Source organism: Tamandua tetradactyla, chromosome 5 (genome assembly GCF_023851605.1).
Source record: "Tamandua tetradactyla isolate mTamTet1 chromosome 5, mTamTet1.pri, whole genome shotgun sequence".
Lineage (NCBI taxonomy): Eukaryota > Metazoa > Chordata > Mammalia > Pilosa > Myrmecophagidae > Tamandua > Tamandua tetradactyla.
The window spans coordinates 52,935,924-52,958,490 of record NC_135331.1 but is presented as its reverse complement, the minus strand read 5'-3'; the positions used below and the strand labels follow the sequence as shown (position 1 = coordinate 52,958,490).

The window sequence follows — 22,567 nt, the reverse complement described above, 5'->3', positions numbered from 1 at the left end:
AACACTAAGGGAAGTTCTACAAGCTGAAAATAAAAGAAGAGAGAGGTCTGGGGGAGAATGTAGAAATGAAGATTATCAGTAAGAGTAACTGAAAGGATAAAAAGAGAGAAAAAATAAGATATGACAAATAAAAGCCAAAGGACAAAATGGAAGTAAGCACTGCCTTTACAATAATAAAACTGAATGGTAATGGGGCATTGCAATGGTGGTTCAGTGGCAGAATTCTCGCCTGCCATGCCAGAGACCTAGGTTCAATTCCCAGAGCCTGCCCATGCACCCCCCCCCCAAAAAAAACAAAACTGAATGGTAATGGATTAAACTCCCCAATCAAAAGACACAGACTAACAGAACAGATTAAAAAATAATGAGCCATCTATATACTGTTTACAAGAGACTCATTTTAAGTCTCTTGTAACCAAATATACAAATAAGTTGAAAGTGAAAGACTGGAAGAAGATAATCCACACAAGCAGTAACCAAAAAAGAGCTGGAGCAGCTATGCTGATATCAACAAAACAGGCTTTAAATGCAAAAACATTATGAGACAAAGAAGGACACTGCATATTACTAAAGGGGGCAATCCATCAAAATGGAATTAGAACAATCATAAATGTTTATCATCTTACAAGGGTGCCGCCAAATACATGAGGCAAACACAGGCAAAACTGAAGGGAGTAATACACATCTCTACAATACTTGCGGGAGATGTCAATACACCACTCTTATCCACAGAACATCTGGACAGAGGATCAATCAGAACTTGAATAATCGAGGATAAGCCTAGCAGACATATACAGAACATTGCAACCCAAACAGCAGGATATGCGTTCTTCTCAAGTGCCCACAGATCATTATCCAGGATAGACCACATGTTGGGTCACAAAACAGGTCTCAATAAATTTTAAAAGGCTGAAATTATACAAAATACTTCATCTGATCATTATGGAATGAAGCTAGAAATTGATAACAGGCAGAAAACTGGAAAATTAACAAATAAATGAAGGCTAAACACCCTTTTAGCTATCAGAGGATCAAAGAATAAATTGCAAAAGAAATTAGTAAATATCTCGAGACGAATGAGAACAAGAGCAGCATATCAAAACTTATGCAATGCAGTGAAGGCAGTGCAGAGAGGATAATTTAAATGCCCACATTAAGAAGGAATGAAGAGAACTGGATATCCATAAGTAAAAGAATGAAAGAAGACCCGTATCTCACACCTTATACAAAAATTAACTCAAAATGGATCAAAGATCTAAACATTAGGTTTAAGACCATAAAACAGTTAGAGGAAAATGTAGGGAGATATCTTACGAATCTTACAACTGGAGGTGGTTTTATGGACCTTAAACCTAAAGCAAGAGCACTGAAGAAATAAATAAATAAATGGGAGTTCCTCAAAATTAAACACTTTAGTGCATCAAAGAACTTCATCAAGAAAGTAGAAAGACAGCCTACACAATGGGAGACAATATTTGGAAACGACGTATCAGATAAAGGTCTAGTATCCAGAATTTATAAAGAGATTGTTCAACTCAACAACAAAAAGACAGCCAACCCGATTACAAAATGGGAAAAGACTTGAACAGACACCTACCAGAAGAAGAAATACGGATGGCCAAGAGGCACATGAAGAGATGCTCAATGTCCCTGGCCATTAGAGAAATGCAAATCAAAACCACAATGAGATATCATCTCACACCCACCAGAATGGCCATTATCAACAAAACAGAAAATGACAAGTGCTGGAGAGGATGCGGAGAAAGAGGCACACTTATCCACTGTTGGTGGGAATGTCAAAGGGTGCAACCACTGTGGAAGGCAGTTTGGCGGTTCCTCAAAAAGCTGAATATAGAATTGCCATACGACCCAGCAATACCATTGCTAGGTATCTACTCAAAGGACTTAAGGGCAAAGACACAAATGGACATTTGCACACCAATGTTTATAGCAGCATTATTTACAATTGCAAAGAGATGGAAACAGCCAAAATGTCCATCAACAGAAGAGTGGCTAAACAAACTGTGGTATATACATACGATGGAATATTATGCAGCTTTAAGACAAGATAAACTTATGAACCATGTAATAACATGGATGGACCTAGAGAATATTATGCTGAGTGAATCCAGCCAAAAACTAAAGGACAAATACTGTATGGTCCCACTGATGTGAACGGACATTCGAGAATAAACTTGAAATATGTCATTGGTAACAGAGTTCAGCAGGAGTTAGAAACAGGGTAAGACAATGGGTAATTGAAGCTGAAGGGATACAGACTGTGCAACAGGACTAGATACAAAAACTCAAAAATGGACAGCACAATAATACCTAATTGTAAAGTAATCATGTTAAAACACTGAATGAAGCTGCATCTGAGCTATAGGGTTTTTTTTTTGTTTTTGTTTGCTTGTTTGTTTGTTTGTTGTTGTTTTTATTATTATTACTACTTTTATTTCTTTTCTTTATATTAACATTTTATATCTTTTTCTGTTGTGTTGCTAGTTCCTCTAAACCGATGCAAATGTACTAAGAAACAATGATCATGCATCTATGTGATGATGTTAAGAATTACTGAGTGCATATGTAGAATGGTATGATTTCTAAATGTTGTGTTAATTTCTTTTTTTTTCTTTCCGTTAATAAAAAAAAATAAAAAATAAAAAAAAAATAAAAAGTAGCTGAAACTGTGAACTATTGCTAGCATCCATAATCCTTATTTTATCTGAGGCAGAATCGGTAGAGACATCTAATCACAACTTAATTTCCTGATGCAGAAAACTGCAGAGCTGTTTTTGTTCCTTTTCCCCCCTTTTAATTGAAATATTCTCATTGAAACATTAAGAAGCAAGCAAACATCATTTCATAAGTTCTAGAAATGGAGGCTTTAAGCACAAGATTCTGTAGGTATTGTACGTTCTCCTTTCTTTGTGTCAGTTATCTTTGGTAATGGGATGTGCATATCTTGCTTTGCTTGTTTGAGCGTTCTTATTTATTAACCCTAAGAGTTCTGTGAGAAAAAGTAATTGCATGACGATTTTTGCAAGTTTACATAAGAAGTTATTGGTAGTGTTAAGTGAAATTACTCATTTCCAGCATTCATCATGGTGCCTGGTCCTTCTTAGATGCAATAAATGAAAATGAAGATCCACCAAAAAAAAAAAAAAAAAAAAAGAAGGAATGAAGACGGACAACCAAATCAATAGGCTGAGCTCTCAATCTCGTTTTTTTTTTTAACATGGGCAGGCACCAGGAACCAAATCCAGGTCCTCTGGCATGGCAGGCAAGCATTCTTGCCTGCTGAGCCACCGTGGCCTGCCCTGAGCTCTCAATCTTGGGGTTTGTTCATATGAAACTTAACGCCACAAAGGATAGGTCCAGCCTACTAAAAATTAGGCCTAAGAGTCATCCCCAAGAGAACTTCTTTTGTTGCTCAGATGTGGCCTCTCTCTCCAGCCAATACACCAAGCAAACTCACTGCCCTCCCCCTCTCTACATAGGACATGACTCCCAGGAGTGTAAACCTCTCTGATAATGTGGGACAGAAGTCCTAGAATGAGCTGGGACTCAGCATCAACTGATTGAGAAAACCTTCTCAACTGAAAGGGGGAAGAGAAAAATTAGACAAAATAGTGTCAGTGGCTGAGAGATTTCAAACAGTGTCAAGAGGTTATCCTGGAGGTCATTCTTATGTATTATATAGATTTAGTTTAAAGTGTATTAGAGCGGCTAGAGGGAAGTGCCTGAAACTGTAGAGCTGTGTTCCAATAGCCATGTTTCTTGAAGATGATTGTATAATGATATAACTTTCACAATGTGACTAGGTGATTGTGAAAACCTTGTGTCTGATGCTCCTTTTATCTACACTATGGACAGATGAGTAAAACATTGGATTAAAAATAAATAAATAAATAAATAAACAAATAATAGGGGGAACAAATGTTAAAGCAAATTGAATAGATTGAAATACTAGTGATCAATGAAAGGGAGTGGTAAGGGGTATAGAAAAAATAAGGGGGAAAAGGTTAAAATATATTGGATAGATGGTTGTGGTAGTTAGATTCAGTTGTCAACTTGTCCAGGTGAAAGCACCTAGTTCTGTTGCTGCGGACATGAGCCAATGGTACATGAACCTCATCTGTTGTTCATTACATCTGCAGTCAGCTAAGAGGCATGCCTGCTGTAATGAATGATGTTTGATGTAACTGGCTGGTGCTTAAATGAGAGAGCTCAACATAGCACAGTAAAATCAGCTCAGCCCTGGCCTTTGGAGATGTAGAAAGAAATCACTCCAGGGAAACTTATTGGAACCCAGAGGTCTGGAGAGAAGGCCAGCAGAGATCGTCATGTGCCTTCCCACATAAGAAAGAACCTCAGATGAAAGTTAGCTGCCTTTTCTCTGAAGAACTAATGAAATAAATCCCCTTTTATTAAAAGCCAATTCCATCTATGGTGTGTTACATTCCCGCAGCTAGCAAACTAGAACAATGGTCAATGAGAGAGAGGGGTATGTATGAGTTTTTTCTTTTTATTTCTTTTTCTGAAGTGATACAAATGTTCTAAAAAATGATCATGGTGATGAATATACTACTATGTGATGATATTGTGAACCATTGATTGTATACCATGTATGGAATATTTGTATGTTAAGAATGTTCATGTTTATATGTTGTTTTGGTTTGTCAATTAAAAAAATAAAAAAATAAAATTTGATCATCAAAAAGAAGAAGAAGGAATGAAGAGCTTAAATCAAAGACCAAACTGAATACCGAGAGGAACCCGGAAAAGAACAAAAAACTAATACCACTGCAAGGAGAAAGAAAGAAATAACAAAGATGAGTGTCCATCAACTGATGAATGGGTAACTAAAATGTGGTATATACATACAATGGAATATTATGCAGCTGTAAGAAGAAATGAAGTCCTGATGCATGAGACAACATGGATGAACTTGAGGACACTATGTTTAGTGAAATAAGCCAGACATAAAAGGACAAATGTTGTATGAGTTCACCAATATAAACTAAATATAATGAACAAACTCATGGAATTAATATCTAGAATATAAGTTACCAGAAGATGGAATGAGAATAGAGAATGGGGAGCTGATGCTTAATTTGCACAGAATTTTTAATAAGGTTGCTTATAAATATTTGGAAATGATGGAGGTGATGGTAGCACATTATTGAGAGTATAATTGACAATGCTGAATCTTGAGTATGATAGTGGTTGAAAGGGGAAGTTTAGGGTCATGTTTGTCACTAGAAGGAAAACTTTAGAGGATAAAACATGGGACCCTATAACAAGAAGACTTTTGTGAACAATCAAAGCGGTTAATAGTACAAATTTAAGAATATTCTTCCAAGAATCAGAACAAACGTATGTCACTATTACAAAGTGTTACTAATAAGGTAGTATAATGGGGGAAATATACCTAATGCAAACTATGGACTATGGTTAATAGTAATATTTTGTTAGTAATTTTAGGAGTCCATCAAGCGTAACAAAGGAACCACATCAAAGCTAAGTGCCAACAAGAGGGGGGTGGTATGAGTGCTATAGGACTTTTCTTTCTGGAGCAATGAAAATGTTCTAAAATTGATTGCAGTAATGAAAGTACAACTCTGGATTATACTTAACCCATTGCTTATACACAGTGGATAGATTGTATGGTATGGGATAAAACTGCTTTAAAAAAAAAAAAAACAGCATTATACTGACACAGGACCAACTGTTTTAGTTTGCTAGCTGCCAAAATGCAATATACCAGAAATGGAATGGTTTTTAAAAAGGGGAATTCAATAAGTTGCAAGTTAACAGTTTTTAAGCCATGGAGATGTCCCAATTAAAGCAAGTCTATAGAAATGTCCAATCTAAGGCATCCAGTGAAATTCAGGGTTTCTCTCTCATCTGGAAAGGCACATGGTGAACACAGTCAGGCTTTCTCTCTCGGCTGGAAGGGCACATGGAGAACATGGCATCATCTACTAGCTTCCTCTCCAGCTTCCCAGGAGGTGTTTTCCTTCTTCATCTCCAAAAGTCACTGGCCAGTGGACTCTCTGCTTCATGGTTCTGTGGCTTTCTGTCATCCTTCTCTGCTCTCTCTGAATCTCTGGCTTTCTCCAAAATGTCTCCTCTTTTATAGGATTCCAGTAAACTAATCAAGACCTACTTAGATTGGGCAGAGACATGTCTCCACCTAACCCAGTTTAACAACCACTCTTGATTGAGTCACATTTCCAGGGAGATAATCTAATTAAAGTTTCCAACATAACAGTACTGAATAGGGATTAGAAGAAATGGCTGCCTTTATAAAATGGGATTAGGATTAAAACATGGCTTTTCTAGGGTACATACATCCTTTCAAACTCGCACATGAACATATAGACCAGTTGGGTCGAACTGAGAGTTCAGAAATAAACTCTCTCATCTATGACCAATTGATTTTTGACAAGGGTGCCAAATCTGCTCAATTGGAAAAAAACATTGTCTTCAACAAATGGTACAGGGAATACCAGATGTCCATATGTAAAAGAATGAAGGTGGACCCTTACCTCACATCATATACAAAAATTAACTCAAAATGGATCAAAGGCCTAAATATAGGATCCCAAACTATAAAAATTCTAGAAGAAAACAGAGGGAATTATCTCTAGGACCTTGTGTTTGACAACAGTTTCTTAGACTTTACACCCAAAAAGAAAAAATAGACAAATGGGACTTCAGCAAAATTTAAAACTTTTGTGCATCAAAGGACTTCATCATGAAAATAAAGTGACAATTTACAGAATAGGAGAAAATATTTGAAAACCACAAATCCAATAAATATTTAATATCTAAAACATATAAAGAAATTCTTCAGCTCAACAACAAAAAGGTAAACAACCCAATTAAACATGGACAAAAGATTTGAATAAACATTTCTACAAAGAAGACATACAATCACCAAAACACACATGAAAAAAGCACTCAATATCATTAGCCATTCAGGAAATGTAAGTCAAAACCACATTGAGGCCCCAAAGCTTTGAATTGCTACTTGGCCTATCCTTTCTTCCACGAGCTCTCACCATTCAAACATGACAGATTTGGCAAAATACTAGTTAGGTTGAGTCCTGCTTGCTCTACTCTATCATCTTTGTATGAATCATATGTTTTTTGTTTGTTTGTTTTCAAAACGGTTTTTAGCTGATGTTCATGAAGAGCAATGTCCTTAGAACTGTGCTGCTAATTAAAGAAATTCCTTTCTAGGAAGGTGCATTCCTTCACCAGAGCTGAGTCACACCAACCTTTGGTCCCTCTGTGGAAAAGCAGAATCAAGTCTCAAATATTGCCTTTTTAATTGCATCCTCTAGTATTATAGATGTAGGACAATACTGTATCATATCTCTGTGAATGTAAAATATCTTGTACCTGCTTTATGATACGTAGTAGTGACCATGCTATATTAGACCTATTTTTAATTACGTTATTCTAGAATTTTTTTCTTTCCAGATGATGATTGAGAAGCTAATAAAAAATGGTGCCAGGTACCCTAACAGTAATAGAGATTGCTGTTTTCTGGGATTTTTGTTTTTTTACTTCTGTTTTTTAATGGAGTGTGCTGGATGTCTCCATAATTTTGTTCCAATGACTGCAGAACCTGGAAAAGCTGTTGCTGCTATTGATGCGTAACATACTGCTATGGATTTTTTGATATATATATAATTTGAATTTTTGGAAACTTTAGCTGTGCTGTCAACTTTGGAAAAAGTATCCCAGTCGCACTGTGTTGAGTTGACATTGTACAGAAATTAACAGCCATATTGGTCTAGAAACATTAAACTTAATTTTTTTCCATTTGTACAGGGGTAACACACTGTGTTAAATATGTAAGGGCTTATCTACATGGGTTTAATTACAGAAACTAATAAAGTATTCTCTAAATAAAAAAATTTTTAAAAAACACAGTGAGATACCATTTCACACCCCACTAGAATGGCTACTTTATTTTAGAAAATGGAAAATTAAAAGTGTTGAAGAGGATGTGGAGAAATAGGAGCACTCATTCATTGCTGGTGGGCATGTAAAATGGTGCAGCCACAGAAAAACAATTTAGTGGTGCCTCAAGAAAGTTAAGTATAGAATTTCCAGATGAGCCAGTGTGGTAGTTAGATTCAGGTGCCAGCTTGCCCAGGTGAAGGTGCCTAGCTCTGTTGCTGTGGACATGAGCCAGTGGCATGTGAACCTCATCTGTTGCTGATTACATCTGCAGTCGGTTAGGAGGCGTGTCTGCTGCAATGAATGATGTTTGATTTAATTGACTGGAAGCTTAAATGAGAGGGCTCAATGTAGTACAGCCCAAGCAGCTTAGCATACCTCATCTCAGCACTCGCAGCTCAGCCCAGGCCTTTGGAGACTCAGAAAGAAATCACCCTGGGGAAAGTTATTGGAACCCAGAGGCCAGCAGAGATCGCCCTGTGCCTTCCCGTGTAAGAAGGAAGCTCAGTTGAAAATTAGCTACCTTTCCTCTGAGGAACTATACATTTTTAACTAAGTAAATCCCCTTTTATTAAAAGCCAATCCATCTCTGGTGTGTTGCATTCTGGCAGCTAGCAAACTAGAACAGCCAACAATCCCACTCTAGATATATTCCCAAAAGAATTGAAAACAGGGACTTGAACAGATATTTGCATATCAATATTCATAGGAGCATTATTCACAATTGCTAAAACATGGGCGCAGCCCAAATATCCATTCACAGATGAATGGATAAACAAAATATGGTATATACATACAATGAATACCATTCATCTGAAAAAGGAATAAATGTCTGATATATGCAACATGATGAGCCTTGAAGACATCATGTTGAGTGAAATAAGCCAGACACAAAAGGACAAATATGAGTTCATGCATATGAAAAAATATAGAATTAACAAATTAATAGATTCATAGAGGGAATTGTACAGGGTTTCTGTTTGGGGTGACAGAAAAGCTTTGGTAACTGATGGTGGTGATGGTAGCACAACATTGCAAATGTAAACATCACTAAATTGTATATTTGCATGTGGCTAAAAGGAGAAATTTTAGGTTGTATGTATGCTACTAAAAATAATTTTTTTTAATTATTTTATTTCTGATACATATCAACATACAAACACAAACATTCTTACCATATGATCATTCCATTCTTGTTATATAATCAATAACTCACAATATCATCACATAGTTGTATATTGATCATCATGATCATTTCTTAGAACATTTGCATCAATTTAGAAAAAGAAATTAAAAGAAAACAGAAAAAAATTTATACATACCACAACCCTTACCCCTCCCTTTCATTGATCACTAGCATTTCAATCTACTAAATTTTAAAAATAAATTTTTGAAAAACCTATAGAATTGTGCAACACTAACCATAAATCCTAATGTAAACTATGGACTACAGTTAATAATACAATTATAAAAATATTCTTTCATCAATTGTAAAAAGTGTACCACATTAAACCAGGGCATTAATAATAGGGTGGAATATGAGAACTCTGTATTTTATGCTTGATTTTTCTGTAAACCTACAACTTCTCTAATAAAAAAGTGGGGGAGGATTTTAGGTTATATATATGTTATTAGAACAAAATTTTTTTAAATCAGTGGACTGTACAACACAAGAGTGAACCCTAATTTCCACTATGGACTACAACTAATAGCATAATTATGGTAATGTTTCACCAGTTGTAACAAAGGTACCACACTAAAGGCAAAGTTTAATAATAGAGAAAACTGGGGGTGGGGGTGTATGGGGACCCTGTATTTTTCACATGCATTTTTCTATAAACCTACATCCTCTCTAATAAATAAATATATATACATATGTATATATATTTATGTAAAAGCAATGGCAGACTTGACCTCAAGTCACTGGCCTTATGCTCAAAAGCTTTGTTTATTTGTTTGTTTGTATGTTTGTTTTTCTCTCCCCATTCCACAATCTCTTAGGATATTTCTTTCTGTGTACTCAAAGTAAATAAAAAGTCAACAGTATTTTATTTAGTCGTAAGTAGAAAAAACTAGAATATGAGTTTCTATGGCTGTGTTTAGGTAAAACTTATAAAATTAAATTAAGCCACTGCATATATCATATGCATAAAGAAATATGCTATATAGCATACCAACGTTATTTCTGGATGGTTATATTTAGGTCATTTGTCTGTTCTTATAGTTGCTAAATCTTTTACAGTGAACATTTACGAGCTTTATAAGAGCTGATTTTTTAAGAGTCTAAAGCAAACACAGGAAGCATGTAAGAAAAAAAGAAAACTCGAAAGGTCTGTTTTTCTCTCCCTTACACCCATACCAGAAAGTACAGGAGCAATATTCAAATAAACACTATTAAATGATCAAAGTACTGCTATCTATTTTAAACTAGATAAGTACTAATATTTTTACAATCCTCCCTCAAAGACTCTCAAGCCATGGTAATCAATAAGTAGCTCCACAAATGAAAAACAGCTGTTTCCAAGGTGCATGGGATCGAGTACCAGCCAAATAAAAGGCATTGCTGGGCTTACTGGGGAGATATTGTTGAGGGCTCTGTTTATTATTTTACGACACCCCCTTTATGAGAAGCTCCTCATTTGTCTTCACAGTATCAGGAATGGTTTTCCTCCTACTGTTAAAGTTTTGGGCCCATGTCTCCCTTTATATTAGCTGCTGGGAAATTTAGAAGAGACTTTATGGGCCCAACACTAGCAAACAAACCCACTTCACTGCATACATTCCAGGTAAGAAGACAACTTCTCTGCATCCCTCCTCACTTTGCCCAAATTCTTGGTTTCCTCATCCACTTGCTTTCTCTCTTATTTATCTGGTTGTAGCTAGTATATTTTGCTAAGCAATCTTAAGTCCTTTCTGAGATAAGACAGGCCATAAATAAATAAATACTTGGCTGTGTCAATTATTACATTTTTCACACTGCATTTACCTGTCGTGGGTAATACTCAACATGCAATTCAAATATAGTACCCTGAATTCTTGTCCTTTATAATCTTTGTCGCCCATAGCCCTAATTTATCTTAAACAATTATTGGCAAAGTTATTTATATCCAAAGTAACTGCTTCTAGATCTGAATTCAACAATCCGATCCTTTGGCCTTGCTGGGCTGAGTCACACCTTTTTCTGTATTAGCAGAATTTACTGAATTGCCCTCAAGAGGAAACAGAAATGTTTCCTCCCACCAGGTACTCTCCGGCTATGAAAACACTGATGATTTGTTTCCAAAGTTAGGGGGGTAGGAAAGGGGTCAAGAAGGGGAGGGAGGCAGGGAGAGAGACTAATATTGACATAATTCTAACTAGCTGATCTTACAAAGACATGTGTATCTAGTTCCAGTTTTTGCAAAAGAAAATCATGTGCAAATTAAGTAGCGGGCAAAAGTTACACAGCACGTTTACCATATTAGTGGGTCGATGACAGGGCCCAACAGCAGAATATCTTCTCAAAATATTTCAAATGGAAATAAAAATCTGTAATACGTATAATAAGGTAGAGCCAGAGATCGTAGGATCACAAAAGAAAGGCAAATCTGCTGTGTTGCAAAGCCCTCCATTTGATTTTTTAAAAATTAAGAAGATCCCTAGCTAAGTATTAACAAATAACATGTTTTCTAAGAAAAAAAATATATGGTCTTGATTTTTTAAACTCTGATGAGTACTTCTATGTGAAAATACTAACCAGTCATCATGTGGAATGAGTGTGCTTTCTAAAAAGTTCAGCTCAGGGGGAACATAAAATTGTTCAAATCACCTTCTTGCAATGTGCCTTAGGAAAGATTCCAAGAAGAATGGCTGGTATTGCAGCTGGTGGCATCTGCTTACACTTCTGAAGCCTTGAGAACTGTATTTTTCATGGAATCTGCCCCTGAAACCAGGACTTTAGGACAAGTAACACAGAATAAAATCTCAGAGCTCAGCACAAAAGGTCCCTAAACCTCTATAAACCACGACTAAGGCACAACTAAACAAACCATGTTTCCTAGAATCCTAAACAACAGAGTGCAGAGGGAAATTGCATCCTAGAATTTCCCTAAAGACAATCAAAGAAATTACAAAAGTATTCCAAGAAACTGTATAAGGATATTTTATACGAAAATTTCACAATGTGTTCCACAAAGCACTGGATGAAATTGGTTTTAAGTTCCTCTAACAGCTAGAGGCCACTGGACATGCGCACACCAAGCATGGTGGGCTCCCTAATGTAGCCTCACTTAGCCCAAGCACATATCCCAGCAGACTCCAGAAGGCCAGTGAGTCCCGTGGAGAGGGTTAGCCAGTATTTGCTATACCATTATCATGTACCTGACCCTATTCTAGGCTCAAGAGAATCAGAGATAATAAAACCCAGTCCCTGACCTCAAAACCCTCAGAGTCTAGAAAGAAGGAGACAAGTAAACCAACAATTAAAATTCAGCAAGAGATAGCATAATATAGTTATTAAAATGTAGACTTGGGGTGCAAGGGTGGGTCAGTGGTAGAATGCTTGCCTTCCATGCTGGAGACCCGAGTTCAGTTCCCAGACCATGCACTGGAGAGTAAAAAAAAAAAAGGAGCCTTGGAAATCAGATGCCTGAGTTCAAATCCTAACTCTGGCTTATATAGGTTGTATGACTTTGAGAAAGTTATTTAACTTCCATGCCTCAGTGTTTCATGGATGCATGTGTGTGTACATACTTATACACGTATATACACACACACAGAAATAAGCACTTCCCTCACATGATTTCTGTGAGAATTAAAATATAGTAATCACTTAGAATATTGCCTTACCCTTAGTAAGTATTCTATGTGTCCATTAAATAACCAAATAATGGGGAAAAAATATAAAGTCCATAAGAGAGCCATGCATGGCTGTGAGAATGAAGAGTCATCCACACTATCCCGAGGACATAAGGAATGACATCTCAGAAGATTTCATTCTTGAACAGGATCTGTATTAGACTCTATAAGAACAATCCCAAGTTAACCAAGAGGCAAGTAAGGAAAGTGTGTTCCTTAAACTTTTCCCCCAGCATGTCCAAAATGCAAAGGAAACCACACTAGAAACTGGGCAAGAGTTCCAGCCAATATACAGGAGAAATTTCCTAAGAGTTCGAGACTTCAAACTCAGGAGAATTTTACATTCTGTTCCCTAATATATTTGTGTTTCAAAATAAAAAGAGTGGCTTTTACTGTTCACCACTGAGTAAAATTGATGCCTGTCCCGTAGGGTAGACAGGTCCTGATCTGGGAAGCAAAGCAGTAGAAGGATTAGAAGATGCAAAGTTCTGGAATTATTAGAAAAGGTAACACATTCAGGGTCTGCAAGCAGAGGCTAGGTGTAGGTGATAAGAGGACCCCCAGGCTACACCGGGAGGAAACTCCCAGGCAGGAATCAGGAACTGATGGGAAAGCTCAGGGATGCAAGTGGGGAACAGGAGAAGGAGCCTATTAGGGACAACTAAGGATGACCAAAACACGTTTGAAATAGATACTCCCGATCCCTTGCTTTTAATATTGAGGGCCCAGCTAAGAGCAGAAGAAAAAAATACATATTATAGAACCTGGCACAATTCCAAATTCCAAGAAAGTTACTCACTGTGACTGAGCAATTTGACCTTTAAGAGTCTAGCCTGCCCCAAAGGTACAAATCCCCACAGGTGATGTTTCTAAGCTTTCATTCTCAGGTATGTAGACTGAAAACTCTGGTTTTATCAGTACTCTGAGCATGGATTGACCTCTCAGACTTTGGCCTGCAGAAATCAAACTCTCAAAATATATAAAGTAGGATGCTAATTCATCAACTTGCAATGAGAAAAACAACTTTCATTGAGCTGGAATGCTTGGTAACGTAGTAGTTACTGAGTAAACTGTATGTCAGGCTCAGAGCTAAATACTTACAAACGTTATCACATTTCTGTCTCCAAACAATCTTAAAAGGTAGATTTTGAAGAAACTGTTAACTCTCCTTGATATATCTGTGAACCTTTACATTTCCAACCTTCCTTGCAGTTCTGCCGGCCAATAGAATGTGAACCGAAGTGATCGCTTCTGAGCAGAGGTGGTTAAGTATGGTGTTCCTTCTTCATGGCTCTTTCTTTCCCAAACAGGCAGTTGGAAGCAACAGATTCTGGCATGGTGGACCAACAGACCAGAAGAAGATGAGAGTGTTGAGGGAAAACACAACTTCATGAGATTAATGCTGTTCACCTTTCTAAATACACGTTCTCCAGGGTCGGGTCTGGCTCGACCCCACCTAAAAGGTCTCGAATAAGCAGTGGGAAACAGAGGCTGGAACAGGAAGGCCACAGGCCCATGGGGAGTGCCTGGGGTAGAATGGAAAGAACCATTATAGTTGAGAAATGGAGGCAGCTGAAGGAGAGAACGTTTTGGCCAAAGGAAAAAATATTCAGAGATGAAGTATTTCCAGATGATGGTGAGGTCAAGGATAGGAGCATACCAAGGGCTGGCGGAAATGAAGAAGCAAAGGCTTTGGAACAGACAAGGAATGAAGAAGAAAGGAGCTGGATGGGTCATTAAAACAGCAAAATCTTAAAAACAGTTCAAGGCCTTAGATTTATGAAAACGCAAACCCATTTTTTTAATGCATAACATACACAAACATGAACATCGGATACTTTTGGCAGCCTGCCTTATTTTCATCAGTGACTTGCTGCATTATACCCATGTGCCATCCAGACTGGTTTATTTTAAATCCCAAAAAGGACATAAGTTTGATACAAAAATTTAATTCAATGTATTTGCTCTTGTTAACAAGAATAAATCATAGGAAAACTGGCAAATCCTTGGAATAAACTTAACAAACTTATATTTTGATTTGGGGATATGTGATCCTGAAAATATGAACTCTGCTTTTGACTTCAAGCAAATATTTCCTTTTTGATTTTACCAAAGAGAATATGGGTGATGTTTCACAGACATAATAGAGTCATTCTTATAAACACAACTTTCTTAAATACTCCAGATGTGTAGTATATTTTCCAAATTTGCTACTTTTTTCTTTAATTAAATGGGTCTCCCTATACTCTTGGGGTAACAGCAGTGAGAAGTGACTGTATTACTTATTCAGTTACACATGTGCCATTGCAATATCAAAAAACACATTAAAATTGAAATAACGCCCTATTGAATAAGAGACAAAAATAAAGTGGACACTGAGAGCTATGAAAAATTTTCAAAAGCACTATTTCCATCACTTTGGATGTATGTTTCTAAAGTTCTCAAGTGAAGACTTCTTAGCTTGTGTCAAGGAATGGCCAGAAAATTCTTTTATTTGTATGGCCACCTCCAAGTTGGTTGATGAATTTCTATTTAACCAACTGGGACTCTCTCTGGCTTTTTGGACCTTGCTATCTGAAGAAATACTATAAACAAATAAACATCCATACTTACAGATGAAGCAGAAATGTACTGGAAAGGACTCCCTGCATCCAAAAAACAGTCCTTCCTTGATGTCTTTTGACCTTGAAACTCGTTTTAGTGAAGGTAAAGCTTGTCTTTCACAAAGAAAGACAAATCTTCTGATATATTATCGGAAGAGATAATATATTGGTTGGAATTTATTGTGAATTCCAATTTTAATTGTATGGCCTCCTCCAAGTTGGTTGATGAATTTCTATTTAACCAACTGGAACTCTCTCTGGCTTTTTGGAGCTTGCTATCTGAAGAAATATGTGTAGACAAATAAACATCCATACTTATAGATGAAGCAGAAATGTACTAGAAAGGACTCCTTTCTAGGTTGGAATGTTCCTAAAAGCAGGTTTAACGAGATAAGTTAATCTTTAGTTGCTGGAAAGGGGAAAGAGTCAAAAAAAAGAAATATGATGAAGACTTGCTGGAACCATATTTTCAGTTTTATTTTGGCTGATGTCATTTCCTTCATATATATTTCTGAATTACTATACTTCTCATCAACTCCCAGCCTCATCTGATGCTAAACAGTGTTTTTAAAGGTTGTTTTAATCCTGTGGCCCACTATTTCTACTTCTATAAAAACAACCATAACAGCAATGCTATTTCACAAAAAAAAAATGTCTAAAATTGTTATTGAAATGTAAAATGTTCTAGTGGTGGGTGTGCTGTGATGCAGTTTACGGGAAGGCCAATGTACCCAAAACAGGTGCCATGTTCAATATTCACTTCTTGTGAGATTACAAGATTGCTTTTCTTTACCCTCAGGTGCAGTTCTCCAGGATTGTCTAATCCCACCTGAGTGCTGATGACTCTTGTTGATTAAACTTCACATGCCATGTCCTCCTAGGCTGACTTCAGGGACGGAAAAGACACAACTGTGTGCAAGAGAAAACACGACTAAGAGTAGGTGCGCTGCACCTGTGTCATATTTTTCAAGATGATAATGCATCCTTCATGTGATTTAATGATTTTGTAGGGTTGAGCATTGGCAAAGTCATGGCACTAGAACGTGTGTGATCTGAGCGCAGGCATGGTAACTTTACTTTCTGAGTCTAACACAAACACAGTCGCATTAGAGACTGGATTGGCCCCATCTTCCTTTTGTACCTTCCTGTTTTCATTTTCTTTCATAATGCGTATCTCTGATCCTCTCTCACCATGAATTGCGTTATGATTAATGAATTCACTGACAGTCAGAAAATAAATGGGCAAAATTGAGAACTCAAGTACATCTCACAGACCATTCTCTATCCATTTTGAACGAAAGAATTAATAGAAGGAGATAAGGTAAGAGTCGAAGAAACTAAAATAATCCAAATGAGTGTTTAGACAAAGAAAACATTGTCTAATGGCTAGGTACTCTTCAGTTAGGAGTCAAATAAATAATCTGCTACCAAAATGACGCACACAGATTAGAAATAAATGACATTATTTCTAATCTTATCAACCAAGGTTTTAGGTTGAGTCTCCAGGAAGAAAGCAGAGTCAATTTAATGACGGTTTCAACTCAAAATCACTTTTGCCACTATAGGAATATTTCATATTTTTTATATTTGAATTACTTGAAAAATTAGCTTTACTTTGCTTTATAGCAAAACACATTCTTAAACACAATTTATTGTCTATTCTTTTGGTCAAAAACAAAATAATTTACCTAATATATCAAAAGTCTTCTGGCCCTGTCTAGCCTCCTATATTCTGGAGCAGCTAGAAGGAAAAATCTGAGAGGATCATATGGTAGCCCATGACAAACTCTGGGATCTGTCCTGTAACTACTTGTTGAAGAGTGCTTTGAAAACTATTGCTTTTTTATTTCTTTGCTTTGTATATATGTTATACTATACAATAAAAAAGTTAAAAAAATTTTTTCTGGCCTTGTCCAGAAAAATTCAACATAACCCCAAGAAATTCTCTAAAACTGCATATATAATTTTGTGCCTGGTATCATGAGTACTGAAATATTTGATAACATTTTCAAATATAATAGGGTTTATGTCAAGATAGTCTTTGATTGTGAAAGAAATCCTCAATATATGTAATTCAATCACCTTTTGCAAACACGGTTTTTAAGGCTTAAAAAGGACCACAAAATCTACTCTGAAATATAAAAGCAATATATTTTAGGAATTCTAGAACTGTTTTCCCCACTTCACTATGCAGTAAAAAGATATTCTTTTTTTGTCTGATTTTTTTCTCAGAAAATTGCAGACTTACAATTTCCCACCTCCCATTTTCTCTTAATTGTATGGAATTTTCCCATTGTCTTAGACTGAAATTTAATCCTCTAGAATCCCCAATTTGGCCTGCATGGTTAAATGGAATGTTCAGCATTTTTGTATATTATACCTCATTAAACAAGTAATCAACCAAAGTAGACATTTATGATACACTTTTCAGTAGCACACATTCCAAACTGTCTCCTAAAGTAAACTTCTACATATTCATTAAGAGTTTTACACTGAAAACAGATTTTTTTTAAAAATCATATAACATTAGTGTCCTCCAGGCAACGCTGTTTCAAAATGCAGTAGGAATTAAATTTGAAGGAGTCTGAATCTCTCAGCAGGTAGCTGAAATCACTGAGACCATTATAACTAAAATTTGACCTTTCATTTAATTAAACAAATAGTCTGAAGAAAATAAATACAAAGTAATTCAAAGTGGTAGAACATGACTCAAATACCCGGGGCAAGCTCTGTTCCTAGTGTTTGTTGACGGATTTGCTGAAGACAATGAAAAGACTCAGAAGGAGAGCCTGCAGGCCAATTTCCTAGCAGCTTTCAATTTTAAATACAGGCAAAGCAAGTCAAGGGCAGATGGATCTCCAATGGGACAAAACCGGAAGGGGTGTCATAAAATTTCAGCCTAAGGGATTTTTAGTTGACACAAGACAGAACTTCATAATGGGAGGTTATTAAACCTTAGCCACTGGGGTACCATTGGGTGAAAAGTATGGGATCCCAAGGTCCCAGGCCAGCCCCAATATACCAAAGAATCTGAATAAAAACAGGCATTCCTGTTCCAAAAGAGTGGAACAGGAATGTATTTCTTGACAGAAGGTGTCTTGAGATCAGGAGGTGTCAGATTACCCATCACCAAGTGAGAATTCCTGAGGGTCCTCTCTAACTTCCCTTTTCTACAAAATTCCCCTCCTTGAGGCAGTTTATGCTCCAGGCTGCTGAGTCTCTCCCCTCTCTCTCTCCATCTCCTTCTTGTCTTCCTCCCTGTTTCTCTCTCATCCCTCCATCCTTCCCACCGTCTCTCTCCCCATCTCCACATCACTTGCTCTTTCCCTCTTCATTTCCCTCCAATTCTCTATTCCTCTTCTAGCCTCTTTTTCCCTTCTCATTCTCCTTCCCTCCCTCCCTCCCTCTCAGTTCCTTTCTCTAGCACACATCTCCTGTCCCACAGATGGGGAGAAGGGAAATTGAAAATACTTACATTAGGATTCTTTTAATTACACACTGCAACTTATACAAACTTATACAAAAGACTGTCATGGTTTGACAATAAAAAATAAATTAAAAAAAAGATTGTCATATGATATTTTTCTATAAATGATATAAACTTCCTCACAAGACCCATTCCCACTTTTAGTGGCAATGGGATGTGATGGGATGGAATAGCAGAGAAACAAACCTGCCAGTTAAGAGTCACTCAGTTACTTCCAGATTAATCTGCAATCAGTTCAAATTTCAAACTCCTTCCAAGCCTTGTCTCTTCTGTCTTGTTCTTCCCTTCCTCCCTCTCAATATGGGGACTTGAGGGTAGGGCAGGTCGTACATCTCTCCAGGCACTGAAGAGGGCAATTGACCCTGAGCTGGACTTTTCAGAGATACCCTTTTTCTTACCTGGTCACTGGCTACCCTGAGGTACATTTGTGCTTGGTGGCATTTGTAATTATTTCTCTTAGCAAAGCTGGGAGTCTCAAGGTCCCTTCCCTTGGCTCTCTCCACTTTAGTCCAGTTTGTCCCTGCCAATCTTCTGAATCTACCTACCCCCACTCATCTTCCAATAGCCCCTAAGAGGGCCTTGCACCATGTTCCACTTCCAGGGGATGTGCAAACTTCTGGATCCTTCTAAATCACACAGAAGCCAAGAGACCTTGGGCACTATGTTTAGCCCTCTCTCTACTTAAATGCTAGCCTCATTTTTTTTCTTTTTCAAAAAAATTTTTTGTATTAGGAAAGTTGTGAGTTTATAGAAAAATCATGCATAAAATATAGAATTCCTAATATCACCCTATTATTAATACCTGTATTGGTGTAGTATATTTGTTACAATTGATGAAAGAATATTTTATACTTGTACTATTAACTGTATTAACTATCGTACATGGTTTAACTTAGGGTAGCATGTGTTGCGTACTTCCACGGGTTGTTAAAAATGTTTATTCTAGTAATGTATATACAACCTAATATTTCCCCCTTTTAACCATATTCAAATATATAATTCATTGTTGTTAATTATGTTCTCAAGGTTGTGCTGCCATTACCACCGTGCATTACCAAAGCTTTTCCATCTTCCCAGATATTCTATACATTTGAAGCATTAACTCCCTCTTACCTATACCCTCCCCCTCCCCTTGTAACCCATATTCTAGATTCTGACTCCATGATTTGCTCATTCTAATTATTCCATATCAGTGAGATCATACAATATTTTGTATCTGGCCTGTTTCATGATGAGTTCAAGGGTCATCCATGTCATCACATGTATCAGACCGTCATTCCTTTTTACAGCTTAATAATATCCTGTTGTGTGTATATACCACACTTTGTTTATCCATTCATCGGTTGATGGACATTTGGGTTGCTTCCATCTCTTGGCAATTGTGAATAATGCCACTATGAACATCAGTGTGAAATTATCTGTTCAGATTTCTGCCTCAGTTCTTTGGGATATACATCTTGAAGCGGGATTGCCAGGTCATATGGAGTTGTATACTTAACTTTCTGAGGAACTAACTGCCAAAGTGTCTTCCATAGTGGCTGTGCCATTTTACATTCCCCCCAGCAATGAATGAGTGTTCCTATTTCACTACATCTTCTTCAACACTTGTAATTTCCCCTTTTTTAATAGTAGCAACTTTAGTGGGTGTGGGATGGTATCTCATTGTAGTTTTGATTTGCATTTCCCTGATGACTAATGATGGTGAGCATCTTTTCATGTGCTTATTGGCTATTTGTATATTTTCTTTGGAGAAATGTTTATTCAAGTCTTTTGCCCATTTTTAAATTGGATTATATTTTTGTTGTTGACAGATTTCTTTATATGTTCTAGACATATAAATGCTGATTGGATTTGTGGTTTCCAAATATTTTCTCCCATTGTGTTGGCTGTCACTTCGCTTTCACGATGAAGTCCTTTGATGTACAAAAGTTTTTTATTTTAATGCAGTTCCATTGTCTATTTCTTCATTTGTTGCTTGTGCTCTGGTTGTAAAGTCTAATAAACCATTGCCTAACACAAGGTCCTGAGGATGCTTCCCTATGTTTTCTTCCAGGAGTTTAACAGTTTGGGGTCTTATATCAAGGTCTTTGATCCATTTTGAATTGATTTTTTATATGTGTGAGATAGGGGCCAACCTTCATTCTTTTGCAAACGGAGATCCAGTTTCCTCAGTATCATTTGTGGAAGAGATTATTCTGCTCCAATTGAGTGATCTTTGCCCCCTTGTCAAATATCAGTTGGCCATAGATGTCAGGGTTGATTTCTGAAGTCTCAATTCAATTCTAGCCTTGTGTCAGTACCATGCTATTTTGATTATTGTGGCTTTGTAATAAGTTTTAAGAAAGGAAATATAAGTCCTTTGACCTCATCACCCTCAGTCATTTCTAACACACTGCCATGTTGGATATTATGCTCTTCCTATAAGGTTTGAAAATTTCCCAACATGTACCAAGGGAAACTAGAAACAGATTGTTTTGTTTCGGGGAAACCCCAGAAAAAAACAGATATGGTTATTTCAACTCACCCTTCCCTTTGGCCAGTAGGGTAGGTGAGAGAATCAGAGTATACTTGTTTGACCACTTACCCCATCCTCCTCCTACTCTCTCCTTTCTTTCCCCATCTTGAGTGTAATGTGTGTATGTTTGTCTATCCATCTGTCTCTCCTTCCTGCCCCTTCTCCCCAGAGCTTCCTAGAAACTGGAACTGCCATCTACTTTCTCTTCCTATTGGGTGGAAAATGTTGATTGTCACAATTTCCTTCAGAATTTCTTTGATCCTCTTATTTCCTTTCCTGGGGGGGGGGGGGGGGGTAAAACCTTAATGGTGAAGGATGAAGGAGGAAAAGAAATTAGGAGAAATTATTAAAATTATAAGTATCCCCATTACATACTTACATAATCAATTAATCTCTACTTAGTTGGGTATCAACATGAAATGAATTTTTCCTAATCCCTGTCTTCATCCATATTCCACATTTCCTTTTCCCATCATTCAGTATGCATCCTGGGCAGATTCCATCACTTTCTATTCATTTTTAGTTAGTAAAAGACTGTCTAAAGCTTCAGTTTCAATCTCCATTAAATTTCATCTCCTCTGTATGAAACTCCAGAAAACAACTCCAGAAAAGGCTTGAGTAGGGGCACTGCTTGGAGTATAATAGAATGGAGAGGAGTACTGGCTCTGAAACCTCCCTTCCTTCCTCTCCCAAGCCTGTCTTCTCCAAAGTATTGGAGTTGGGAAGAGGGGGAGGAAAGAGACAGCATCTCTTCACCCAACAGGCCCACCATAACTGTCTCCATTGGCTAGTTCTGTGTGTCCAGTGAGCTCTGAGTGAACATGCAAGCACCTAAAGTCCACCTCTCAAGGAGCATACGTAAGAGTGGGGGCCCTGGGAGAGTCTCTCTACTTCACAATCACCCCATTTAGAAGATTCTGCTCCAGCTGCATTTCTCTTTTCCACCCCCTCAACTATCCCTGATGATGCACCCCAAGTCAGAGCACACAGTCCTAGGAAGAAGAAGGGGAGCTGTTACAGCAAAATGGCTCCAGGATAGCAGCCTTCTATGGTGTCCGCTTGTCCTAGGGAAAGTCTTGCACTCTGACCATGTCACCTGAGAAGCAGGCAAAGCTACACTGCAGCCTCCTCTTTTGGACCAGCCAC

The 22,567-nt window shown here is 37.3% G+C and overlaps 1 long non-coding RNA gene across 1 annotated transcript in view; it reads right to left on the bottom strand.

The window, feature by feature from the left end:
* Nucleotides 1–22,567, bottom strand: part of LOC143684168 (uncharacterized) — a 95,869-nt gene that overhangs the window by 62,538 nt on the left and 10,764 nt on the right. The window contains exon 2 of the long non-coding RNA XR_013175888.1: nt 16,213–16,328. This is a non-coding gene — a long non-coding RNA (uncharacterized LOC143684168). The remainder of the gene's footprint in view (nt 1–16,212; nt 16,329–22,567) is intronic.